At 42.7% G+C, this 24,367-nt stretch overlaps 1 long non-coding RNA gene across 5 annotated transcripts; it reads right to left on the reverse strand.

Annotated features, from left to right (window-relative positions):
- Positions 1-964: 964 nt before the first annotated feature.
- LOC149990038 (uncharacterized) lies at positions 965-23,482 on the reverse strand. 5 transcript variants are annotated; one of them, XR_016508985.1, is made up of 4 exons: positions 23,243-23,322; positions 21,337-21,444; positions 17,951-18,042; positions 965-1,050 (listed from the first exon to the last, which is right to left on the reverse strand). It is a non-coding gene; the product is annotated as an uncharacterized LOC149990038 (long non-coding RNA). The 5 variants fall into 5 exon arrangements; XR_016508986.1 differs by lacking the exon at positions 965-1,050 and adding an exon at positions 11,251-11,292; XR_016508983.1 differs by lacking the exons at positions 965-1,050; positions 23,243-23,322 and adding exons at positions 14,105-14,164; positions 23,329-23,482.
- Between the last annotated feature and the right edge of the window lie 885 nt (positions 23,483-24,367).

The raw sequence follows: 24,367 nt of genomic DNA on the forward strand, positions 1-24,367 counted from the left end.
TGCTGGAAACAGCCTAAGTGCCCATCTGTAGATGAGTGGGTTAGAACACCGTGGTACATCTACACAATGGAAAACTATGCAGCAGAAAAAAAGCAGGAACTCCTGCCATTTGTGATAACATGGATGGAACTGGACAGAATTATGCTTAACGAAATAAGCCAGACAACAAAAGAAAAATACCATATGAACAGCACGAGCAAATGAACAAAACTGAACCAGAGACACGTAAACAAGGAACAGAGTAACAGGCACCAGGGGAGAGGGGCGCATGGAGTGAAGGGGTCAGTAGTGGACGGGTTTAGTAAAGGAACTGCTATAAATGACCCATGGGCATGGACAACAGGGTGGGGGTTGAACTGTGGGAGAGGGGGTGGGCTGTGGGGGAGCAATGGAGGAAAAGTCTGCAGAAGAACATTTTATTTTGTTTTTTTATGTTTTTAAATAATTTATTTGTTTGTTTATATTATTTTTAGAGAGAGGGGAAAGGAGAAAGGGAGGGAGAGAAACATCACTGTGTGGTTGCCTCTCACTCGTGCCCCCAACAGGGGTCCTGACGTGCAACCTAGTCATGTGCCCTGACTGCGAAGTGAACCAGCGACACTTGGCTCGCAGGCCGATGCTCAATCCACTGAGCCACAGAAGCCAGGGCTGGAAGAACATTTTAGTAAGCTGAAAATCATTGTTAAATAGTGTATTCACCCCTCGTTCCTGAGAATATGTCAAATAAGGTAATCATCAGATTTGAAACAAAATAAACAAAAAAGAGCCTATTAAAATATAATGGCTATGGTAGCCTCCTTAAAGCCAGGGTGTTAAAAATAATAAATTATGTTTTGTGTCAAAATAACATATTGAAATGAAAATGAGGTCGTGGCCCTGCCCTTTGTGGCTGAGCTGGTTGGAGCACTATCCTGTGGACTGAAAGGTTGTGGGTTCGATGCCGAGTCAGGGTGCTTACCCAGGTGATTGTTTTGACCCATAGTCGGGGCATGTAGCAGGAAGCAACCAATTGATGTTTCTCTCTCTCTGTGTCTCTCCCTTCCTCTCTCTCTAAAAGCAATGAAAAAAATACACTTGCATGAGGATTAAAAAAATGAAGTTGTGATGTTTGATATATTTTTCCCTTTTTAAATAGTTTACTATTTCTTTGTAAGTTGTAGAACAAGTAAGTATACAAAAGAGACAAAGGATGAGTAGGATAGTACTTTTCTCTTTGCCTCAGTCTAGAACGATTCCACCTGAGGAGCAGGTGCCACACTTTTTCTTCCTAACTTGAAGAAAGAACAGAGGAGAGAGAGAAAGAAGGAGAGAGGAAGTGAGAAAGAGCAAAGTTTGCAAAGGCCCCTTTCAACTTTTTAGTTATGTAAATTCACAGGCATTTATTTCTTTCACACAAATGGAAAAGGGATTACTTTGATTTTTCTTTTATTGTTTATATTAATGTGATAGATTTCTGTATATTCGGTTTGTATTTTGTTTCTTGCCGAATTATTTTATTAACTCTATTAATTCTGTTGAATTATTTAAGAAATTCTATATAGAGTATCATGTCATTTACCAATAGTGACAATTTTAATTCTTTCTTTTTTACTTAAATGTATTTCTTTTTCTCCTCTGATTGCTATGTCTAAATATTCCACTACTATTTTGAAAAATAATAATGAGAACGAACATTCTTGACTTGGTTTTGATTTGAAAAGGAAAACTTCAATTACTTCACAGTTGAGTATACTGCTAGCTGTGAGGTTGTCATATGCAGCCTTTATGAAGCTTAGATCATTTCCTTCTACAAACCTTCTTTGAAATATTTTTATTACTAATGCATATTGTATACTAGTACTTTTTCTGTATTTCTTGAATATTCATATGCTTTTCATTTTTATTTCCTTTTTCATGTGATGAGTCACATCTATTGTTCTCTGGGTGCTGGGTCATTCTTGCATCACTGGTATAATTCACACTTGATCAGAATATAGAATCATTTTAATATAGTCAAATTTGATTGGCTACTATTTTGTTGAGAATTTCAGCATCTACATTTATCAAGAATATAGGCCTGTAATTTTCTTTCTTTGCAGTGTCTTTCTTTAGCTTTGGTATCAAAATAATTCAGGTCTCATGAAATATATTTGGAAGTAAACTTCATCAATTTATGGGTTGGTTGAGAAGGATATATACTAATTATTTTTAAAATATTTCCTAGAATTCTCCTGTAGTTCTATCTAGTCCTGGGCTTTTGTTTTTTAGGTGTTTTGATTAGTGATTCAAATTTGTTGCTGGTCATTGGTTTGTTCAGATTATGTGATTCGTTCTGGTTTAGCTTCAAAAGTGTAAGATCTAAAAATTTTCCATTTTATTAAATTGTCAAATCTGTTTTATATAATTGCTGATGTTGAATAATTCTGTTCTGGTAGTTTGGATTATAGTTTCATTTTTTTCTGATTTATTACTTTTTTTCTGTCTTTAGTGCCTGATGAGTCTTACTAAAGGTTTTTCAAATTTACTTATCAGTTCAAAGAAGGAGCCATTCGTTTTATTATTATTTTTTATTGTTTTTTAAAAATTTATTTATTATGGCACTGGTTTTCATTTTATTTTACAACTAACTTTTTTGTTTTGGTACTTCTTTTTCTAAGGTATTTAGAAATAAATTCAAATGATTTTATTGATATTTTCCTGCTCTATAGTTAGAATGGTATAGCTATAGAGTTTCCACTTATAACAGCTCTACTAAATCCAGGTTTTCTACGGCCATGTTTAAATGTTTATTTGTCTAACTGTTGTTGTTGGATTTTTTTTTGTTTCCATTTTTGATTTACTAGGGACTTGATAGCATGTTTTACAGTCTCCCAATCCTTTTTTTTATTATGTTTTTTCCTATATTTCATTTCTAGTTTCTTACCAGTGTGGTCAGAAAATATGGTTACTATAGCTTAAAACTTTTTAATTTACTGAAGATTGTTTTTTCCCTTTGTATAAGATCTATCTCAGAAAGTTTCCATGTAATCTAGAGAAAAATGTGCACCCTGCAGTTGTAAATGCAATGTTCTATAAATATTTATCAATCAAACCTGATTTGCAGTTAAGTCTTTTTATTTTTTAATTGTCTAAAATGCAGTATTTTAAAATAAGAGTGTTGTTCTTTAATAATCTCATACCACACTGAACTATCAAATTGACCCTTTTAAATAAATGCTTTTTCCAATCTCAGATAATGGATGAGGAAATTACAAGGCATTTTAACTACTTTAAAATCATAACACTCACCTGTGGCACCTCCCATTTTTCAACCTGGAACTGTCTGTTTCCCCAGCCACCTATATCCTCTAATTGTACAGAAAGGTAATTTAAATAGATTAAGAAGAAAGGTTGGAAAGAGTATTAGGTGGCTCTGAGTAAGTGGTTCTCACTAGCGTTTGTACAACAGACTCCGTGGGTCTGAACTTCACAGAGTGTAGCAGCATGTCCTCTGTATGGCACAGGATGAAGCCGGTAAAGTTGATGGAGAAAAGGCACAAGGTCAAGACCACCAGCTGAAGTGAAAAAAAGCACAAAGTGGCCACGATTTTACAAAAAGTTTGGACAAAAGCCAGAGTATTTCCAGGCCCTTCTCACCCATAATGCCATTTTCTTTTCCCAACATATATACTGTAAAAACAAGAGGCCCTTTCTCTGGACTCAAAAGGTCACTAACCTATATTTATTTCTGTGATTCATCAGTTAAGTCCACATTTAGAAAATGCCTGCAGATCCAAATATGCTAAAAATATATATACGACATATGTGGAGGAGACCTCCAATGATGTGTAGTTTGTTTGCTGCCTGATTCTGTGACCAAAATTGAAGATCAATAGTTGTGTCTCCATCTTACACTGTGTTATGGTAAGTGTCTCAGGCAGGGCCTTCATGAACTAGGAGTATCACATGCAGAGTCAAATGCATGCACATTGAAAGCAACCTGTCATGCAGTTGGAGATGTCATCTATGGGACTCTTTTTCCTGTACTATCTGTGGCCACATCAGGGAACCCTGGAAGCAGCAGTGAAGCCTCAGGACAACTCAATTATTTGGGACAATTTGGTAATTTAGTTCCTCTTGCACTTGTGCATATGAACACCTGATACATGCAGGCATATCTGGGACATGCAGCATGACTCAGTGAGAGAAGTGGGCACAATACTGAGCTTCGGTTTTAGCCAAAGTGTCAGACCGTCACCTGGACATCATTTGAGGTCTCTGTCTTGTATGTCACGATTGGAATCCTCATAGTCTTCTGTGCATCTGTAGGCATGTCCAAATGGTGACCAGAAAAATGGGTCACAAGATCATGTGCAAAATTAAATGATTTTTGGATCCGTTTAAAAGACCTCATGTATCTACAGAACATGGCTTGAAAAAGAGAGCATACAGTTGTATATGAAAAGGGCCTGGCACAAACGGGCATATGGTCCACGTGTGTCTGAGGGCGTGACCACTTCTTTTCTTTCCCACTCTAGCTTCTGAGCTGGCCCTGGTGCCCTTCACACTCAACTTTAGATCACCAACCTGTGCCATTCAGAGAATGTACAGCCAAAACCACTAAAGTGAGCTCCACCGAGTTAGTTGTACAAATCCTGGTGAGAGACCCCTGACGAGAGCACCCCATTTCCTTTTATCAGTTTGTTTTAACTCTCTCTGAGTTTAACTGCTGCACTATTGGAAGATATGCAGGAGAGGTGAGGAAGGGAATGTCATGTTCAAACGTGAACCTGACACGTATGAGTCATGTGAATTTAAAGTAGTGAACTCTTTTTGTATTCTCATTTGTAACACCATGATTTAAAAAGCACTTACCTCAAAAGGTTATTTTTAACACTTTTAATTCAATGTACTGGCAGGACATTAGTTAAGAAAATTATACAGGTTTCAAGTGCACAATTCTGTCATAAGGCGTGTGTAGATTGTATTGTGTGTTCACCATCCAATTCAAGTCTCCTCATGATTCCTTTGAAAATTAAATGTGGTATGAGATGCTTTTTTATAATATATGTTATTTTAAAATACAGTACTTTAAGTAATTTAAGAACTTTCCCTGGCGAGGTGGCCTATTTAGTTTAAGCATCATCCCTTGCACCAATGACTAGTGAGTTTAATTTTTCATCAGGGCACATACCAACGTTGTACGGTCAATTTCAGTCAAGCTGCACAGGAAAGGGAACCAGTCACTACTTCTTTCTCACATCAAAGTTTCTCTCTTTCTCTTTCTCTACTCCTCTGTCTCTTTTCCTTTCTGTCTAAATTCCTTTCAGTTAAAAATCGTATATTCAGGTGAGGCTAAAAATATTTAAGATACTAATGTCCTTACCTTCCACTTTAGACTAGATTGATTTGGTAGACATTTATAGATCATTTAAGGCAAAAACTTGCATTTTATGCATTTTTAATGCACATGAAACAATTCCCAAGAAAGATCTTGTACTAGGCCACAAATAAAGTCCAAAATGTTAAATTATATCTGCCATGTTCTCTGACCTCATTGGTAGGGAAGTTGAAATAAAATATCAAGAAAATAAAACAGAAAGCAGTACAAGCATCTGAACAACATGTTTGTAAATAACCAGCAGATCAAAGAGAATAACAAAAAAAAACAGAAACTACCTAGAGACATAGGAAAACTGGAAAACAACCTAACTCAATCTGGGATACAGCAAAATCACTTACAAGAGGAAAATTTATAGTTGTACGGGTTTATCTCACCAGGAGAAACTCTTTTAAAAACTTTAAAATTTATTCTTGAACAAACCAGAAAGAATACTTAAGTAGCAGAAACGAATATAACAGGGATCAGAGTGCAAATGAATACAATTGAAATACAAAAGATGACACTAGTAAAACCAAGTGCTGATTCTTTCCAAAATATATGAAATTGACAAGCTTCCTGTAAGACTCATCCAGCAGAAAAAATAGAAATAATCAGAAATTATAAAAAAAATGCTTTATCTGACACCACAGATTAGAATCATTCAAGAATGCTGTGAACAATTACCTGCAGTTTCACCCAGTCCAGCACACAGAAGTGGCAGGGGCTGGAAGGTTCCCACGTGAGATGACAGATGTGGCCTTACCTTGGGTGGCCTGCCCTGAGCTGCCATACGTGACCCAAGGCTGCTCACTGCTCACTGACCACAGCTGTTAAACAAGAGGTTGGAGCCACTGTCTACCGTGAGTGAAACAATTTTATTACAGGCTTTCCAAATGCCGAAGCCTAAGAAGGTCTGGAGACAATGGGAAAACATCCTGCTCTCTCAACTGTCTTTACTGAAGGCAGGTAGTCAGGGGCCTGTCTCGGAAATGTGGGTGCTTGGTTACCAGGGTTCTAACACCTTTATTGTTCTATCACCAAAGAAGTGAAACAACTTCTTCAACATTCTATCCCATGGGCCTTCTCCAATCACCAGACTTGCCTGTAAACCCCTCAGCACTTTCAAGAGCTCACTGCCAGCACCTCCATAAATATGCAAATATTCCCAACATAGCCCTCCCCACACCTTCTTCATAATGAATCCAGGGTCCTGGCTTTCAGGAGAGACAGCTGCATTTAGACCTGCGATTTCTGACTTGCTTAGTTTCCCGCATAATCCATGAGTCTTCCTGGCCCTCCCGAGTAACTTTAGCTGCACAGTGGAGATGACAGAAGAGACTAATCCCTACATACATTGTCAGGTGTGTATAACATAAAACCCACACTATCTGTGGGCCACTGTTTCAAGGATTTGATCCCAAAACTCAAAGATGGCAAAATTAAAAGAAGGGCTTAGGCCTGGGATTCAGCAATGTGATCCTAAGAGGGTCATACTGCCCTGGGCCACATTTTTAGGTCTTCCCCTTAAAGAGGTTGAAGTTAGGAAAGCAAAGGTATTATCCTTTATTTCATATAAGCCTTTTATGTTGTCCTGTCATACTTAGGATCAGACCTTGTGTGTCATGTGGGCCTGCATGATGGGCAGACGCCACAATGGCTCCGAGTGGACCCTGCCTCCTGATATGCACATCTCTGTATCACCACTGAGTGATTGCCAACCACATACTCCAGCACACGATACAGCCAGGTGATATGAAGTCACATGCAAGTTGTATTTAACAATAATGTCACTTTTCTCTCATAAACTTTTTTGAGTTGTTTTCCTTTTTTTACTTCTGTTTCAATCTTTTATTTTATCTCTCTTTGCCTCTCCCCTTTCTCTTTCCCTGTCTCTTCTCCTTTTTTAATACCAATTTTGGGGACTTGGGGACTACCATATTTTGGGTTGTGTTAAAGGACCCAATGAATATTCTTTGATTCGGTTGATGGCCGTCCAGAACAAGAACACTCTGACCTACAATGTCAATAGTTGCTCTCCTTGAAAAGCCCCAATGCAGATGCATACGAAGTGCTTGCTGTCCTTCAGTCTTCAAAATATGTATAAGTTTGAAGGCACTGTAGCCTGTGGATGTGGCTCTGTGATGGGGCAAAGCTGTGTCCTGTGTGAGGAATTTGGTAAAAATTCCGAGTTGCTACATTTTGTCATGTGATTCCAGAACTATGGCATGAGGGGTGTGAGGCTCAGGAGGACAGAAAGCTTGGTAGCATGGCCCAGGGGCCATTAACCAGAGAGACAGATGCTGTCCCAGGTGGAAAGCTGGGAAGAGCTGAGGCCATAAATGAGACCCAGTCTTAAGACAACTGGGAGTGAGAATCTCTAATGTTTCTCCCTGGGACACCTTCTTTGAAGGTTTTACATGAGCAACAGGGGTGTTCCAACACTGGTGCTCTCTAACACTTGTGATCTCAGGTTTTGAGCTTTTTTAAAAAATGAGGTGTGTGAATAAACAAGATAAGAAGAGAGGTAGTTTGGGATCAGACTGTTGGGGCCATCATCAGTTGGACTGCAGACTGTGAGCAAGGCTGGTGTCAACTGGAAGGTAAACAGATGTGGGAAAATCTGCAATCGGCTTAAAGACAGAAATAGGTGGGCACGGTTGGTGTCAGTTGGGATTCTGGGAAAATTGTGTAGGGCTGGCTTCAGTTTAAGAGTATTCTTGTATAGTGTTTAAGAGAGTGTTTAGGTCTATTTTTGGCATGTATTTGTCGTGTTTTCTCAAGATCACTTGAAGGAACTGTCATTGTTTCAGTGTAGATTTCTACATCTTTTGTCATACACGACTTGTCCTTATGGGGGAGGGTTTGTTTCTGGGCTCTCTATTATTTCCATTAATCTTTGTGGGATTTTTTTTTTTTTTTTTTTGCCAATGACGTCCTGTTTTGATTATTATTTCTTTGTAGTGTGGTTTGAGATCTCGTTTCGTGATACCTCCAAGTTTTTGCTTCTTTTTTTCTTCTCAGGAGTGCTTTGGCTATTTGGGATCTTTTGTTGTTCCATATAAATTTTAAAATTATTTGTTCAAATTTTTGAGAAGAATAAAATTGGTATTTTAACAAATACTGCATTAAGCCTGTAAATTGCTTTGGGAAGTATGGTCATTTTTAAAAATTTAACCTTTCTACTCTGTGAGCATAAACTGTTCTTCTAGTTCTCTCATGTTCTATTCAAAATTTTCTTCAATGTCATATAACTTTGATTCAAGCACCTCTCACATCTTTGATTATGTTAATTTCCAGGCATTTAATTCTTTTTCATGTAGTTGTAAATACTATTATTGAACTTATTTCTTCTTCAGATTTTTGAAAGTTTTCATCTATTTATTTTTTAGAGAGAGAGGAAGAAATGGAGAAAGAGAGGGAGAGGCACATTGGTGTATGAGAAAAACGTGGACTGGATGCCTCTCACAGGCCCTCAGGCTGGTACCTGGCCCTTAACCCGGGCATGTACCCTGAGTGTGTATCACACCAGCGATTTTTCAATTTGCAGGCTGATGCCCAACCCACTTGTTCACACCACTGAGGACTCATCTTCACATTGTTTTGTTATTTTATACAAATGTGACACATTTATATATATTAACTTTGCATTTTGATATCTCACTGAATTTTTTTATTAATTCTATTCATTTTTTGTTTGATTCTCTTGAGTTTTTCTATGTAGTCTAATGTCATTTGCAAAGAGTGACAGTTTTACTGTTTTGTTTTTCTTTAAATGACTTATTTCTCAAAGAAAGAAAATCATAGGCCAATATCCCTGATGAACAAAGATGCTAAATCATCAACAAAATATTGGCAAATCAAATACAGCAATGCCTCAAAAAGATCACACACAATGATCAAGTGGGATTTATTCCAGGAATTCAAGGTTGGTACCACATTCACAAATCCATAAATGTGATTAACCACATCAACATAATGAAGGATAAAAACCACATGACCATATCAATTGATGCAGAAAAAGCATGATACAATCCAGCACCAATTTTGATGAAGAAAACTCACAGCAAAGTGGGCACATAGGGAACATACCTAAACATAATAGAGGCCATAGATGACAAACCTGAGGCCAGCATCATACTCAATGGGCAAAAACGACAAACATTTCCCTTAGGATCAGGAACAAGGCAGGGATATCCACTTCTCCTCTCTTATTCAACATGGCACTGGAAGTCCTAGCCACAGCAATTTGACTAGAAGAAGTAAAAAGCATCCAAATTGGAAAGGAAGAGGTCAAACTGTCTTCAGTTGCAGATGACATGATATTGTACATAGAGAGCCCCAAGTGCTCCACTAAGAAACTCTTAGAATTGATAAATGAATTCCGCAAACTAGCAGGATAAAAAATTAATATTTAGAAATCAGTTGCGTTTTTATATGCAAATAGGAAACTGACAGAAGGAAAATGAATAAAACAATCCCACTCACAATTGCTTCAAGAAGAGTAAAATACCTAGGAATAAAACTAACCAAGATTGTAAAAGATATGTCCTCACAAAATTATAAGACATTGAAGAACAAAACTGAGGATGGTACAAATACTGGAAGCACATACTGTGCTCATGGATAGGGAGGATTAATATCATTGAAATGTCCATACTACCCAAAGAAATCTATAGATTCAACACAATTCCTATCAAGATACAAAAAGTGTTCCCTAAAGTAGAACAAATATTCCTAAAACTTATATGGACCACAGAAGACCCTGACTAGCTTCAGAAATCTTGTGAAAGAACAAAAGTTTTGGGAACCACACTACCTGACGTGAGACTATAGGACAAGGCCAGAGTAATCAAACAGCATGGAACTGGCCTAAAAACAGATACCTAGATCAATGGAACAGAATAGGAGAGCCCAGAAATTAACCAACACCTATCCGGCCAATTAATCTATTGACAAAAGAGACAAAATCATACAATGAGTAAGGAGAGTCTATTCAATAAATGGCATTGGAAAAATTGTACTGATATGTGCAAAAAAGTGAAACTAGATCACCTCTCATACCACACACAGGAATAAACTCAAAATGGATAAAATGCTTAAGTGTTAGACTGAAAACCATAAAAATCCAAGAAGACAATATAGGGAGGAAAATCCCAGGCATTTCCTGTAGCGATATTTTTTTTTTCTGATACATCACTTCAGGCAAGGGATAAAAAGAAGAAGAAGAAGAAAAAAAAAACCCAACTATTAATACATCAAACTAAAAATTTTTGCACAGCAAAGGAAACCATCAACCTACTGAATGGAATAACATATTCACCAAAGGTACTTCTGATAAGGGGTTAATATCTAAAATTTATTAAAAACTCCACAACTACCACCAAAATAAACAATCCAATTTAAAAAATGGACAATGATTCTCAATAGACACTTCTGCAAAGAGGACACAAAGATGGCCAATGGACATATGAAAAAAGTCTCAACTTCATTAATCATCAGAGAAATGCAAATTAAAACCACAGTGAGATACCACCTCACACCTGTCAGAATGGCCACCATCAAGAAATCAGCAACAAGTGCTTCTGAGTATGTGCAGAAAGAAGAACCCTTGTGCATTCTTGGTGGGAATGCAGATTGGTGCAGCCGCTGTGGAAAGCAGTGTAGAGTTATCTCCAAAAAGTAAAAATGCATCTGCCTTCTGACCCAGTCATCTCACTTCTGGGAATATATCTGAAGAAACCCAGAACACTAATTTGAAACAATACACGCACCCCTGTGTTTATCGCACCATTGTTTACGATCGCCGAGCCATGGAAGCAGCCCAAGTGCCCATCAGTACACGACAGGAGAAAACAGCCGTGGTACGTTTACACAATGGAATTCTAATCGGCCATATAAAAGAAGAAAATCTTACCCTTTGCGACAGCATGGATGGAGCTGAAGAATGTTATCTAAGTGAAATAAGCCAGTCAGAGGAAGACAAGTACCATATGATTTCACCTTCATGTGGAATCTAACGAACAAAATATACTAACAAACGAAACAGAAAGAGACTCCTTGGTCCAGAAAATAGACTGACAGCTGTCAGGGAGAGGGCATTGGGGGACTGGGTGAAAAAAGATAAAGGGGTTAAGCAAAAAGACAAACAAACTCATAGACACAGACCACAGTGTGGTGATTACCAGAGAAAAAGCAGGGTGCGGAGGGGTAGGAGAAGGTCACTGGGGGATAAAGAGTGATGGAAGAAGACTTGATTTGGGGTGGTGAACACACACTACAATATACCTAAATTGCGTTATAGAATTGTACACCTTTAACTTACATAATTTTATTGACCAATGTCACCTGAAAAAATCAATAAAAAGAAAAGAGAAGATAATGGCATCTAGATTGGAGAGGGAGAAGTGAAACTATCTACTTCTACATGACAGGTTCTTGTATGTGGAAAATCATAAGGAATTCTAAAAGAAACAAGAAAACAAACAAAAAACTCAGACTATTGGAGCAAAGAAATACATTCAAACAACCCAAAAATTCAATAGAGCATAACAAAATTCAATTACAATGTAAATTACTTGGTATTTTATAATAAAAACAAAGCTTGAAGGATATAAAATGAATATACAAAAACCCATTGTCTTTCTATATACTAGAAATTAACAATTTGAAAAGGAAATTAGAAAAACAATTCCATTTATAATAGCACCAAATAGAATAAAGTGTTTAGGAAACATTTCAAGAAAATACTGGAAGATCTGTTCCCTGAAATCTACAAAACATCATTGAAAGGAACTGAATTACACCTAAATAAATAAAAACTCATGTTTATGGACAGGAAGATTTAATATTGTTAAAGTGACAACACTTCCTCAACTGGTTTCCCTAGATAATCCAAGCTGCCTATTATGCAGAAATTAACACACCGATCTTAAAATCCAATCAATCATGGGTGTAAAACTTTTTGACCTTAGAGTAGGTAATGATTCCTCAGATAAAACACCAAAGACAGAATCAACACAAGGGGAAAAAAAAGATAAATTGGGCTTTGTCAAAAGTTTAAAAATTATGATTCAAAGGACACCACCAATAAAGTAAAACAGCCTAGGGCATAGAAGAATAGGTTTGCAGATCAAGTATCTGATAAGGAGATAGTAGCCCAGAATCTTTTTTAAACAGTTACAGCTCAACAATAAAATGATAGATGAATCCATTTAAAAATGGCAAAGGGTGTAAACAGGCATTTCCTTCCTACTAAAAAATACAGAAACGGACAATACATGAAATGATGCCGCGCATCACTAGTGATTAGATAAACGCACACTGAGACCACGCGACATCTTCCCCAGAAGGCTACACCTAGGAGATGAAGGACAACAAGGGAGGGCAGGACCTGGAGAGACTGCCACCCTGAGCTGCTAAGTGGAGACCGGAAGGTCTGTCCCCTCCCGCCAGCGAGGCTGTTTCCTTTCAGCACGTCACAGGGTGTAGTTATTTCTGCGATCTCTCCCACTAGACTGAAAGCACCTTGAAGACAGAGATTAACTTCCTCTCCTTCCCCAGAGTATGAGTGTGTGCCTGGGTCTGAGTGTGTGTGTGAGAGTGTGTGTGTCTGAGCGTGTGTGTGTGTGTGTGAGTGTGTGTCTGTGTGTGAGCGTGTGTGTGTGTGTGTACACGCATCCATACCAGGACACCGGTCATTCTATGCTGTCTGCAGTCACTGATCTGCTCACTTCTCTTCACCACGAGATCATAACCTTCTCAAGACAGGGCTGGCTGAAGCACACACGTGGGCCGACCCTGGGGTGGGGAGGAAGGGGGAGTGGAGGAGGGTTGAGGTCAAGTAGGGGACCCCTGGATGTGCTCTGACTTCCCCAACTTAGGGGTGCCACGCGGCGCTGGCCAAGCCCCATCGCTACCAGCGGTGAGCGTCACACAACCCTTTGAGGGCAGACGTGTGAGCATTTTTGCACGCGTATTAGGAACCTAAAATAGCAAATGAAATCCAGTGGAAACGGAAGGAAACACTGACTGCACACATGTCTGGAAGGGTACATACATAAAATGATTACAATTTTATTTTATTTTAGTTTTTACCTCTCAGTGTAGCATTCTGAGTAATTTTTATTTTTCTCATTGTTTAAGGAACTTGCAACAAACAACACAAATTACCAATGATTTTCAAGCACACTTAGAACTTTTCAAAAACTGACGGAAGCGGTAAAGCAAGTTCCAACGAATGCCACATAAACTACCTTTATTGCCTTCTTTGCCATTAACCTGGAAACCAGTAACAAGGTAACAAGAAAATCCCTATATTAGATGTTTCCAATAAGTCTCCAAAATGAGTCACAGTTGGAGTTAGAAAGTAATTGACATGGAAAAATAATAATACTGCATACCAAAGCCAGATCATTCTGGTTTCAAAAATGATAAAAGCTTCAAAATCAGTGGTTCTCAAACAAAAGTGATTTTTGCCCCCTAGGGGACACCAGGCAATGTTTGCAGCCATTTTAGATTGTCATGAGGGTAGGGGAAGGGAGGGTCTTATCTGCATGCAGTGAACAGAGGTCATGAATGCCAAAAAGCACCTACTACGCAGAGGACAGTCCCCCAGGAGAATGAATTACCTGGCCCAAAAGGTCCAGAAACCCTGCTCTATATCATGAAGAGTCCACTCGAATTAAAACAGCATGTCACTTTGCTTCCTAGGCCAGAAATGCTGCCTTTCTTTGATTAGGCAGCATGGAGTCTGCAACTTACAGAACAAAAAAGGCCAGCTGTCCTGCAAATATCGGGGAGGACTGTCCCAGGCTGAGAAGTCACCTGAAAAGAGTAGGAGGCAAAACAAGATCTGACAACCTAGGAGACTACAATTCAGTCTCCTATACCCTGTGATAAACACAGTAGGCATCTGAGGGTCACTGCTTCTTTTCATTGCTCACAAAGCACTTGAATAACTGTTTCATAATGTCACTTAGAACAAACGGCCTTACTCTTTTGGATTCCGGAATTCACCATCAAAAGTTTTCCTCTTTCAAAGTGTGGACCTTTGTTATGTCGTGTGTTCCTCAGAGAGCCTACCTGGAGCACGTTTCCACTAACAAAGTACTTTGGATTTCTATAATACCATGTGTCCAGGCTATGGCCTAGTTTAAAATGCTAAGAATGATGTTACTCTATTCTTTAGTCGTGGAGATATTTGTGACTAACAGAAAATATTTTCTAGCTCCTAACAGAACCTCATTTTCTCTTTTCTTACATGTTTTAACTATTCCTACATCATATACGCTTACAAGAATGTAATGATCATTGTTGAGTGATAGCATATTTACATTGATATTTAATGGGAATCAACTAAAAAGTATTACAAATAGAATTTACTACAACGAAGGGGAAATAACATGCTGCAATAAATTTTATTTCTAGAAATAGTAAGTTAAAGATATAATTTTTAAAAAAACTAACAACAAAACATGTAAACAATGAAAAACCTGGGAATCAACTTAACAACCATGCACAAGATCTGCATGAACAAAATTGGAAAATGCTACCCAATAACAGACACTTTAACAACTGAAAAGCATTATCAAGTTCTTGGATAAAAGAATGATGATACCTATTTACCAAAGTTCTCTCTAAATGTAGTATCTATATTGAAATAGAAAAGTTGTCCCACAGGAAGTGTCGCTTAAATTGGGACCTGAGATGTGTACCCCACAAACACTCTGGCCACCCTCTTCTGCTCCTTACAGGTTGGCTGTAGCCGCTCCCCAATCCCCTCACCTCATACCTCCACGCAGCTCACCTGACCTCCCTGGATTTCACTGCTTGCATCACCTTTGGCCATGAGTGTCATTTCATGACCCACGGAGACAGGCGGCGGGCAGCGCCTGATCTCAGGACCACCTAGTTGCTCATCTCTCCTCCACAACTGCCCTCACCTCAGGCCTGCCAGCCTCAATGAGTCTCCCACCCAGCGCGGACCCACATCCTTGGCCTGACCCTGCCTCTCGCCTCCAGCCCGATTCCGCCTTTCACCTTAAGACAGGCCCCGCCCCTCATCTCTAAGTTGGATTTTTAGTGATCCGTTTCAACAAAATCAGCCAGGAATCAGGTATACTTTTGGACATGAAGTTTCATGAAGAAATGGATTTATAATGTATAATTTGTAAAATTAAAGACTACTCTGTAAAAGAACTTATTCACAGAATAAAAAGACAAGACAAAAACTGGGCAAAAACATCAGTCACCTAAAACACAGTGTCCAAAAAGACTGAAAGTGAAAGAATGGGAAAAGCTATACAGGATGGTACAAAAGTAGGTTTAATAGTATGAACACTGAATAATAATACAACAACAAATTTTGTTTCTTGTACTCAGAACTCTAAACCTACTTTTGTCTCACCCTGTATCAGGCAAACATACCAAGTGAAAATGACATAATACCATCCAGCAGACTTCGATGCAAAAAGCAATACTAGAAAGGAAGAGCACTTCATATAAATAAGTTTAATTTACCAGGAAGATCCACATTCACAACATACTCAATATAATAAACTCAAATTATATAGAAGAGATACAAAGAAGAATTTATAATCATTAGGGATAGCGCATACCTCGTTAAGAAACAATAGACCCCCTCAGAAAATTCCGTAAGGATATAAGGAACGTGAGCAGCAAACTGGAGTCAACATTCACAGACAACCAAGCGCACACAACTTTCCCCGCTGACCTGCACGACGCTGTGATTCCCAAAATGAACAAGAGATGACAGCAGAGATGCACGCCTGGAACGTCTGTTACACTGACCCTATTGTAGTCTGAAGCAAGTTTCAAACAAATTCAAAGGGTTGAAATTATATAAAGTGAGTTTCTTGTTCTCATTGTAGTTAACAGAGTAATCAGTAATACATGGTAAGTAGAAATCCCTACATTTAAAAGATATGAAATACACTTCTAAATAACTCTCAAAATAAATCGCAGTTGTAGTTAAAAATAATTGGAACTGAATAATAAGAAGAAATGCATTAAAACCTACTGGAGCCCTGGCTGGTGTGGCTTGGTGAGTTAATCGCTGGCCTGCGAACCAAAAGGATGCAGGTTTGATTCCCGGTTGCTTCACATGCCTGGGCCGTGGCCGGATCCTCTGTTGGGGGCATGAGAGAGGCAACCGATGGATGATTCTCTCACACATCCAAGTTTCTTTACCTCTCTTTCTCCCTCCCTCCCTTTCTCTGAAAATAAATAAATAAAATCTAAAAAATATAGTTAAGACAGAAGTAATATTTTAAGAACCTATGGGAATTCACAAGGTTTGCATCATATCACAAACCCAGAGTAACAAAAATTAAATCCAGAGGAAGCAGAAGAATATAATTATGCAAGTAGAGATGTCTTGAAGGGTCTAAACTTATAACAGTAGCAGTTAACCTGTTTGGGTAGGATTTTGAATACATTTTTATTCTCCTAGATAATGTAAGTAACCTGCAACAAAGAAAGGCTTTCTCGGTTTGGGTAAAAAGGAGTTCTAGAGGAAAACATGGCATAATTTAAAAATAACCACACCAGAAGCCTTTTGTTTGCTCACCTGCACTGATCTTGTCACCCAGAGGGGCTCCTTTGCAAACTTGTGCTGCTTTCTGTGCCAAGGTGGCAGAGCAAAGAGGAAACGATGGGAACAGAACTCACATAAATAGCGAAGAGCTGAGAACCGCAGCCTGAGGGAGTCTGTCCCCGGGCTGTCCCACAGCCGTGACGCTCCATAACTGAGAAGCGGCACCACTGAGTTGACCCGCGGCAGTGCCGCTTCACAACTCACCCGTAACAATCCTGGGTTTCTTAACGGCTGTGCACCCACTCACAGACGTTCAGTACCAAAACCGAGCTATTTGCACTCAATAAGCTTTCCTTCTTCAACGCATCCCACCTCTGGAACTCCTGTCGACATTGAATTGGTGTCAGTTCACACACACCCAGGACACACTCAGGACTCCAGACACAGACCCTGGACTCAGGACCCTGGACCCTGGAGCAGACTCGGAACCAAAAGCTGAACCCCAGACCCCTGCCCCAATCCAAAAACTCTCTCCAAGACCCAAGCCAGACCGTGGACCCTGAATGCCAGACACCAGACACCAGAGACTGACAGCGAACTCTGGACACCAGCTTCCATACATCAGACTCATGAGCCAGAACTGCACGTGGACCCCACACACAAACCCAGCGCACAAAGACACACCCAAAGAGACCCCAGCTCCCAGACACACAGCCAAATACAGATTCGACCCCGGGCCACGGACCCTGGAGACAGAATCCACATCTGTAAGCAAGAACCCATAGCCAGACTCCAGAGCTGGAGCTGGACAATGGACCCCAGTTGCCAGGGGCCAGATGCAGGAGCAGAACCAAGTCCTCACCCTGTGAGCAGAGCTGAGAGTTAATGAAGAGCTCGTGTGACTCACTAAGTCGGAGCAGCTAGTGTCACAAATATTTTTCAGGCCAATGTAAATGTACAAGAGAGGAAAATAACTCACAGAATTACTAAATAACGCCAAACCCTGCAGAAATAAACCAAAAAGACGAGCAACAACAAGAAAAAATAGTGCTTACTTTTGCCAGAGATGTCCATGATCTCTCGGCTGCTGCACCTTCCAGAAGTTAAGTGTCCCTGCCATGAATGTCACCGCGCCGGCTCACCAAAACTGTGGGAGATTAAAAACTACTTTTGTCATACCTTCTAAATTCTGACACCTGAGATAGTAGTCAAACTCGCACAATCAGATTAAGAGGAGATACTCAATGTTTAATACGTGCACAAGGGGAATTCATATTGAAATGAATGCCAAACACAATGAGGTGATATCGGGTATAAAGGACATTTTGGAAAACGGAAGAACAGAGTCTTGGACTTTAATGGTGAAATGGGTACATTCAGGTTAATTTAGAAAAAAGGCAGCATACCTGGCAGGTTAATTTTTGTTCGGCGACCCCCCAAAGACTATAACACACAAGAAGTAAGATAAGAGGGTGGACGGGCTTTTGCTAGGACTATTACTGTCTCAAGCTAAGGTGATTGTGCTAAAGCTCTTTTCCTAAACCAAATTTTGGCCATTAAACTGCTTAGGAAGAACTGAGATGATAAACATAAGTAATTTCTCAGTCTTTCCTTTCTTAACAGCCAGTTTAAAATCAACATGCCGAGTAGAAAATTCTGGCCCCCTTCATTACCACCTTTGAAAGTTTGAATAAAAGGTTTATAGCCACAAGCTAAAATGGTGCCTTGTTCCATATTTCACTGACATAATCACTCAGTTTTGAGAATAAGTTGCTTTAGCTAAATTGCTAAACCTTACTTAAGGAAATGGTGACATATATGTACTCCCCAAATTTACCTATTAAATACCTCACTGCTCGCTTGCCTACGTGGTGGAGAAGCAATCTTTCCTCTAACCTCAAGAATCTTTAGGCTGGTCCAATAACCCAATAGGTATGACACAGATTAGCCAATGAAAATAACCAAATTTTAGACATACGTAGGCATGGGAACCTCACTCACATGAGAGTCAGAAACCCCACGTGCAGAAGAGTATTAGAATTGGAATGGAAACACGGGTGTACACAACATACTGAGCTAGTGGTGGTGTAAGGTGCCTTGGGGCTTCAAGTCTCCTTGCAAAATTATAAGAGCAGATGCTTCGAAAAAAGGTGCTATTCCCAAGATGTACAAGATGGCAACGAAAAAGAGCATTTCCTGGCGGCCTCGCCTCGGCTGTTATTCCACAGATGCGCACTAGATGGCAGGCAGTGTGCAGCAGAGTGTACAAAGGGGCCCCACTCTGACACGGCAGGGCGACCTGCCACATCAGCCCTGGGTCCTCTGGCTGTTGGGAGAAGTATTACCTAAGAGAGCATGGAGCCCTGTAATGCGAGCTCTGGGTCTTCGCCAAAGAAAATCAAAGGTTGTGTCCGGTCAGCTCTGGGGCTTATGAGCAAGGGGAGGGGCCCCACCTGAGAGCATAGTGGGTCCTGTGACATCAGGTCTGGGTCATTGGAATGTGGAGAGGATCACACATGAGAGGCTGGAGTGTCCTGTTACTACACAACTGTGTCCTGTGAGGGTCAGAAAGGCGTCTCCCTGTAAAATGGAATGTCCTGACCTTTCACCTTTGTGTCCAGTGACTGCGGGGAGGGGTCTGACTAGAGAGAGTAGGGTGTCCGGTCACACTGGCTCTGTCTCCTATCAGTTTGGAAAACAGTCCCACCAGCGGGAACAGTGGTTTCTGTCATATCAGCTCTGGGTCTCCTGAGTGTGGGGAAGGGCCCCTCCCTTAGAGTGTAGGTCATCCTGTCCCATCAGCTCTGGGTCCTGTGATTGTCGGGTACGGTCACACTTGAGACGGCAGAGGGTACGGTAACTTCAGCCTTTGCTCCTGTGGTCGTTGGCTGACCCACCAGAGACAGTGAGGAGCCCTGTTGTTTCGGTGTGGAGTCTTATTACTGTGATGAGGAGTTCCACCCAAGAGTAGGGCAAGATCTGTGACATGAGGTGTAGGTCCTGTGAGTGGAGGCGGCCAGTCTGGGAGAGTAGGGGGTCCTCTGAAAATCGCGCTGCATCTTGTGAGCACTGGAAGGAGTCCCATCAGAGAGAAAAAGGGGTTGTGTCACGTCAGCTCTGGGTCCGGTGAATGTGGTGAGGGGTTTCACCCAGAAAGAATAGCGGGTCCAGTGACATCAGCTCAGGGTCCTATGAGTATGAGGAGGGGCTCCCACCTGACAGAGTAAGGGGCCATGTCACTTCAGCTCTGAGTTCTGTGATTGTGAACAGGGGGCTCTCTCTGGGAGAACTGGGGGTCTGGTCAAACTGGCTGTATGTCTTGTTAGTTTGGGGAAAGGTCGCACCAGACAGAATAGTGGATCTTGTTGTAGGGGCACCAAATAGTCCCTGTAAAAAGTTTCAAAGGTCTGCTAAATACGTAAACACGTAGGGGCTTCAGATGTTCTTTGTAAAAAGTAGCAAGGACTTGCTAAAAAGCCTTGAAGAGAGGAATGTCAGAAGGAGTGTAGCAATTGGTGATTTACAAGCTAAAAGGACCTCAGCCTCTATCACCTTCCATTTACTTGTGTCTGGTTTAGAACATTTGTGAAGGTTGTGCTTTGCAGAATGTCTAGCCCTTTGAAGACAGATTGCTTCGCAGGGAGTTCGTCCCTGGCTGAAGAGCTATGCTGCCACCAGAGATAACCTTATAGCCTTGCCAATTTCTGTTCCCGTTACTGCCAAGACATTCCTGCAGTCCTGCCCAGCCCCCTCTTCCTAAGGCCGTTTCCCGCCAAAGAAGCAGCAAAGGGGGCCTCATCAGTATAAAAACTCCGCGTTTTAGACTCCATTGCAGGTTGGAGCATGTTAGAGGCCGGCTCAGGGTCTGCCCAACTCCTGGTCATTATTAAAATCCTTTCCTTACTTTATACACGGCTTCAGAGCGTTCCATCTCACCTACATAGCTGCAACACTATCCCCCGAGCCACCATGGAGAGGAGTGTCACGTGAGAGTAGCGGGTCCTGCCACAGGTACTGCGGGCCCTACCACGACGGATGCGTTTGTAAGACATCCCGAGCAAGGTGTGGCGTGAGTTGCCTTGGAGATTCATATTGCCCTTGCAAAATGGTAAGAGCTGCTGCTGAGTACATAGGCGCCGGTCTCAGGATGTGCACTAGATGGCAGCAGGGAAGAGCATTTCCTGGAGTGTGCATCTGAGCCTGTGGGGGGTTCCACTCTCTCTGCCTGCATAGAGACTCCTGTCACTTCAGCCGTGGATTCTCTGAGTGCCGGGAGGGGTCTTACCGGAGAGAGTACGGAGCCCTGGTCATGGGACGGTGTGGAGGAGTCCAGCATGAGAGATTAGGGGGTGCTGGAATGTCAGCTCTGAGTCCTGGCAGGGAGTGTGGGGTGTCCAGTCACTGCCCCTCTGAGTCCTGTGAGTGTCAGGAGGGGTCTTACCTGAGAGAGCAGGGGTCCTGTGACAGCAGCTCTGGGTCAGTATGTGATTATCACATCTTCGGTTCTTAGGATGCAGAAGACTGTCTTCTTTAGTAATCAAAGACCTGACTGAAACGATATGAAGCAGAAACATTTTAAGGAAACATAGTATCTCTGTTTTATAGGCAGAAAAACTCTCATACTACCTTATCTGGTGCTACACAATATGGGAAAATTTTTGTCATTTCAACAAAATAAAATAGAACTGAACCGTGCTTCTACGTCAGCTCACTTTTCATATTTACATTCATTTACTTAATGGAATTTCGTCCCATCGTATTCGGCTTCACCGTATAGAAAACGTCCTCTCTCTGCATTTCTCATCACGGACCTTCCACTTTCCTCCTGACATTCAGCTTTTGTCCTGCTTTTCCTCTGTCCACTCTGGCACAACCAGCCTCACTTAGAACAAACTTAATTACATTTCTCTGAAATATACATGCCCGTATCTCAATACCTTTCTCTTACACACAGTACTTTACGGCTTTTTTCTGGACCTTTCACTTGAATTCTTAACCTTTAAAAAATTTTAATTCCTTGTGAAAACTAAGAGTAAGAAATTGTCAATTCTCTGGGACACCAGTATTCTTTAGGTTGACACTGATAAACAAATTCGATCACTTCTAGAGATTACTTATTCACAGCACACATTTTTAATATTCCACAAGACGTGTTTACTAAGTCTCAAATCGCCTAAATCTGTCTATCATTTGCAGCAAAACACAAACAAGCCTGTGTTCTGTCCGCCTAACCCTCACCCAAACTCTCCCTGACGCCACACAAAAACCTCAAAACCCCACGAATGTCCTCACCGAGCCGACTCTGCGGGCCCTCTGTAGATGACGCTCCCGCCGCCCCCCTGCGCCTCCCGGTCCCCGGAGGCGCCCCCCGGGGCTGCAGAAGCCGGTGAAGCACCTCGGCCCAGCGGCACCGCGCGGAGCCACGGACGCGGCCTGACAGCACAGAGCCAGCCCGGGGACCCGCGAGACGCCGGCGCACGGGAGTCCCCTGGGACACGGGGGCGGCCGGCGCCGCACAGTTCAGCCGGGCCCTGGGTTCCCTTCTAGCCGTCCTGCTTAAATCCATTCGTTGGGGGACATTCCAGCTGCAGTGGAGACACGAACCCCAGGACGTCTCCCTCCCGGCCCCGGAGCAGCAGGAGAACGGTCTGGAGAGCACAGCGCCCACGCCACGAGCCCGCTGCCCAGACGCCGCGCGCGGGCCCCGGCCCCTCGCCCGCACGTCCAGAGCGCCCGCTTCGGCCCCCAGGGGGCAGCACGGCTCACCGCTCCCTCCCTCCTCCGGCTCCGCTGGCAACCGGAGAAGTCCTGCGCTCCTGACCACGCTCCCGGGGCGCCAGGGTCCCCGTCTCTCTTCTTCCCGGGAGAAAAGAGCAGCAGCCCGGCGGCCCTGGCCAGCACAGCGCCGTGAACCCCCAGCCGGCGCCAGCTGCGCAAACCCGCCCGACCTGCCCTCCCGCCCCGGTCACGGCTGAGGCCTGGCGGGAGGGCCGGTTTGCGGCGACGCTGCTTCGCTCTGCTCCCTCTTCCTCCGCACGGGGAAGGAACCCCCAAACCTGTGGGAGCGGCGGGCCCCTTGTCCCGTGCCCTGCCTCCCCAGCTCTCCTTCCAGCCTCTCGGGGCCTCTGTCACCTCCGCCCACCGACAGGTCTCCGCTCCGCAGGCCTCAGTCCGCTCCTGTTCGCCCCAATTCTGCCCGGGCCCTCCCCCCACCCCGCCTCCAGTTTCCCCCTCTCACCGCGTGCCGCGGACGTCTCCGGTCCAGCCTTCTCCCCGGCCCACCTCTTCCCGCACGGCTCACAGGGCTCCGGCCGTCCTTCCAGACGCGCCTCCGTCCGCCTTCTCACCTGGGCTTCTCCTCACCGCCACCCCGACCTGCCGGGACGGCAGCCCCGCCTTCACCTCCGCCCGTCGCACCCCTCCAGGCCCGCACCTGGCAGCCTCCGAGTCACTAGTCCTCCTCCCGCCGTTCTGGAACAGAGCGCGCCCGCGCCGCCCCCTTCCGCTGTCCTCGCTGAGCGCTCGCCGCCCGCGCACCGCAGCTGACGCCCCTCCTGAGCCCTGCGCCGACCACGCCTCCATACGTGGGGTCATCTGCGCGCACGCGCGCGTGGGGTCATCCGCGCACGCGTACGTGCCCTCGGCGTGGTCATCCGCGCACGCGTACGTGTGGACGGGGTGGTCATCCGCGCACGCGTACGTGCCCACGGCGTGGTCATCCGCGCACGCGTACGTGTGGACGGGGCGTCTGCGGCCGCTGGGAGGGAAGGGAGGGCACCGGCGGGCGGGGGACCGGCACAGGCTGCGGACTGAGAAGGGTTCCGGAAGCGGGCCGGCCGTTGCGGGGGTGAGGACCTCGGGGAGGCTGTGAAAGTACTCTGCTGTACCCAAAAGCTGCAAGTGACAGATGATTTCTGAGCGGCCTTGTAACTTCTTCAAAACTGACCATATTATGATATAAAGCAAGTGCCAACAAATTTCAAAGGCTTGAAATTTATATCTGTGCATTCATTTATTTATATACGTGTGTGTAGTGTTTCTTGCTGTCATTGCCATTAATCTAGAAATGAGTAACTAAAAAGTACTTAAAAGTCATGAAATACACTTCAAATTACCCTCCCAAAATAAAACACAATGCGGGTTAAGAAATCATTTGAACAGAATGATAATAGGAATATTGCATACCAAGGCTAGATCATTGAGGTTCCAAAAATGATCAAAGATTCAAGATCAATGGTTTTCAACCAGAGATTGATTTTGCCCCCAGGGGGACATTTGGGACTGTGTGGAGATCTTTTAGCTTGTCATTAGGGTGTGGTTGGGGGGGGGGCTGTTACTCACATGCAGTGAATAGAGGTCATGAATGCTAATAAACATGTACAATACCGAGAAAAATTACTCATTGTACTGAGAACGAGAAACCCTGCTCTATATGGAGCATGATGAAGAGTCAAGTTAGAATAGTAACAACA

The sequence above is a fragment of the Furipterus horrens genome, unplaced genomic scaffold, assembly GCF_987537825.1.
Source record: "Furipterus horrens unplaced genomic scaffold, mFurHor1.1.pri manual_scaffold_33, whole genome shotgun sequence".
Lineage (NCBI taxonomy): Eukaryota > Metazoa > Chordata > Mammalia > Chiroptera > Furipteridae > Furipterus > Furipterus horrens.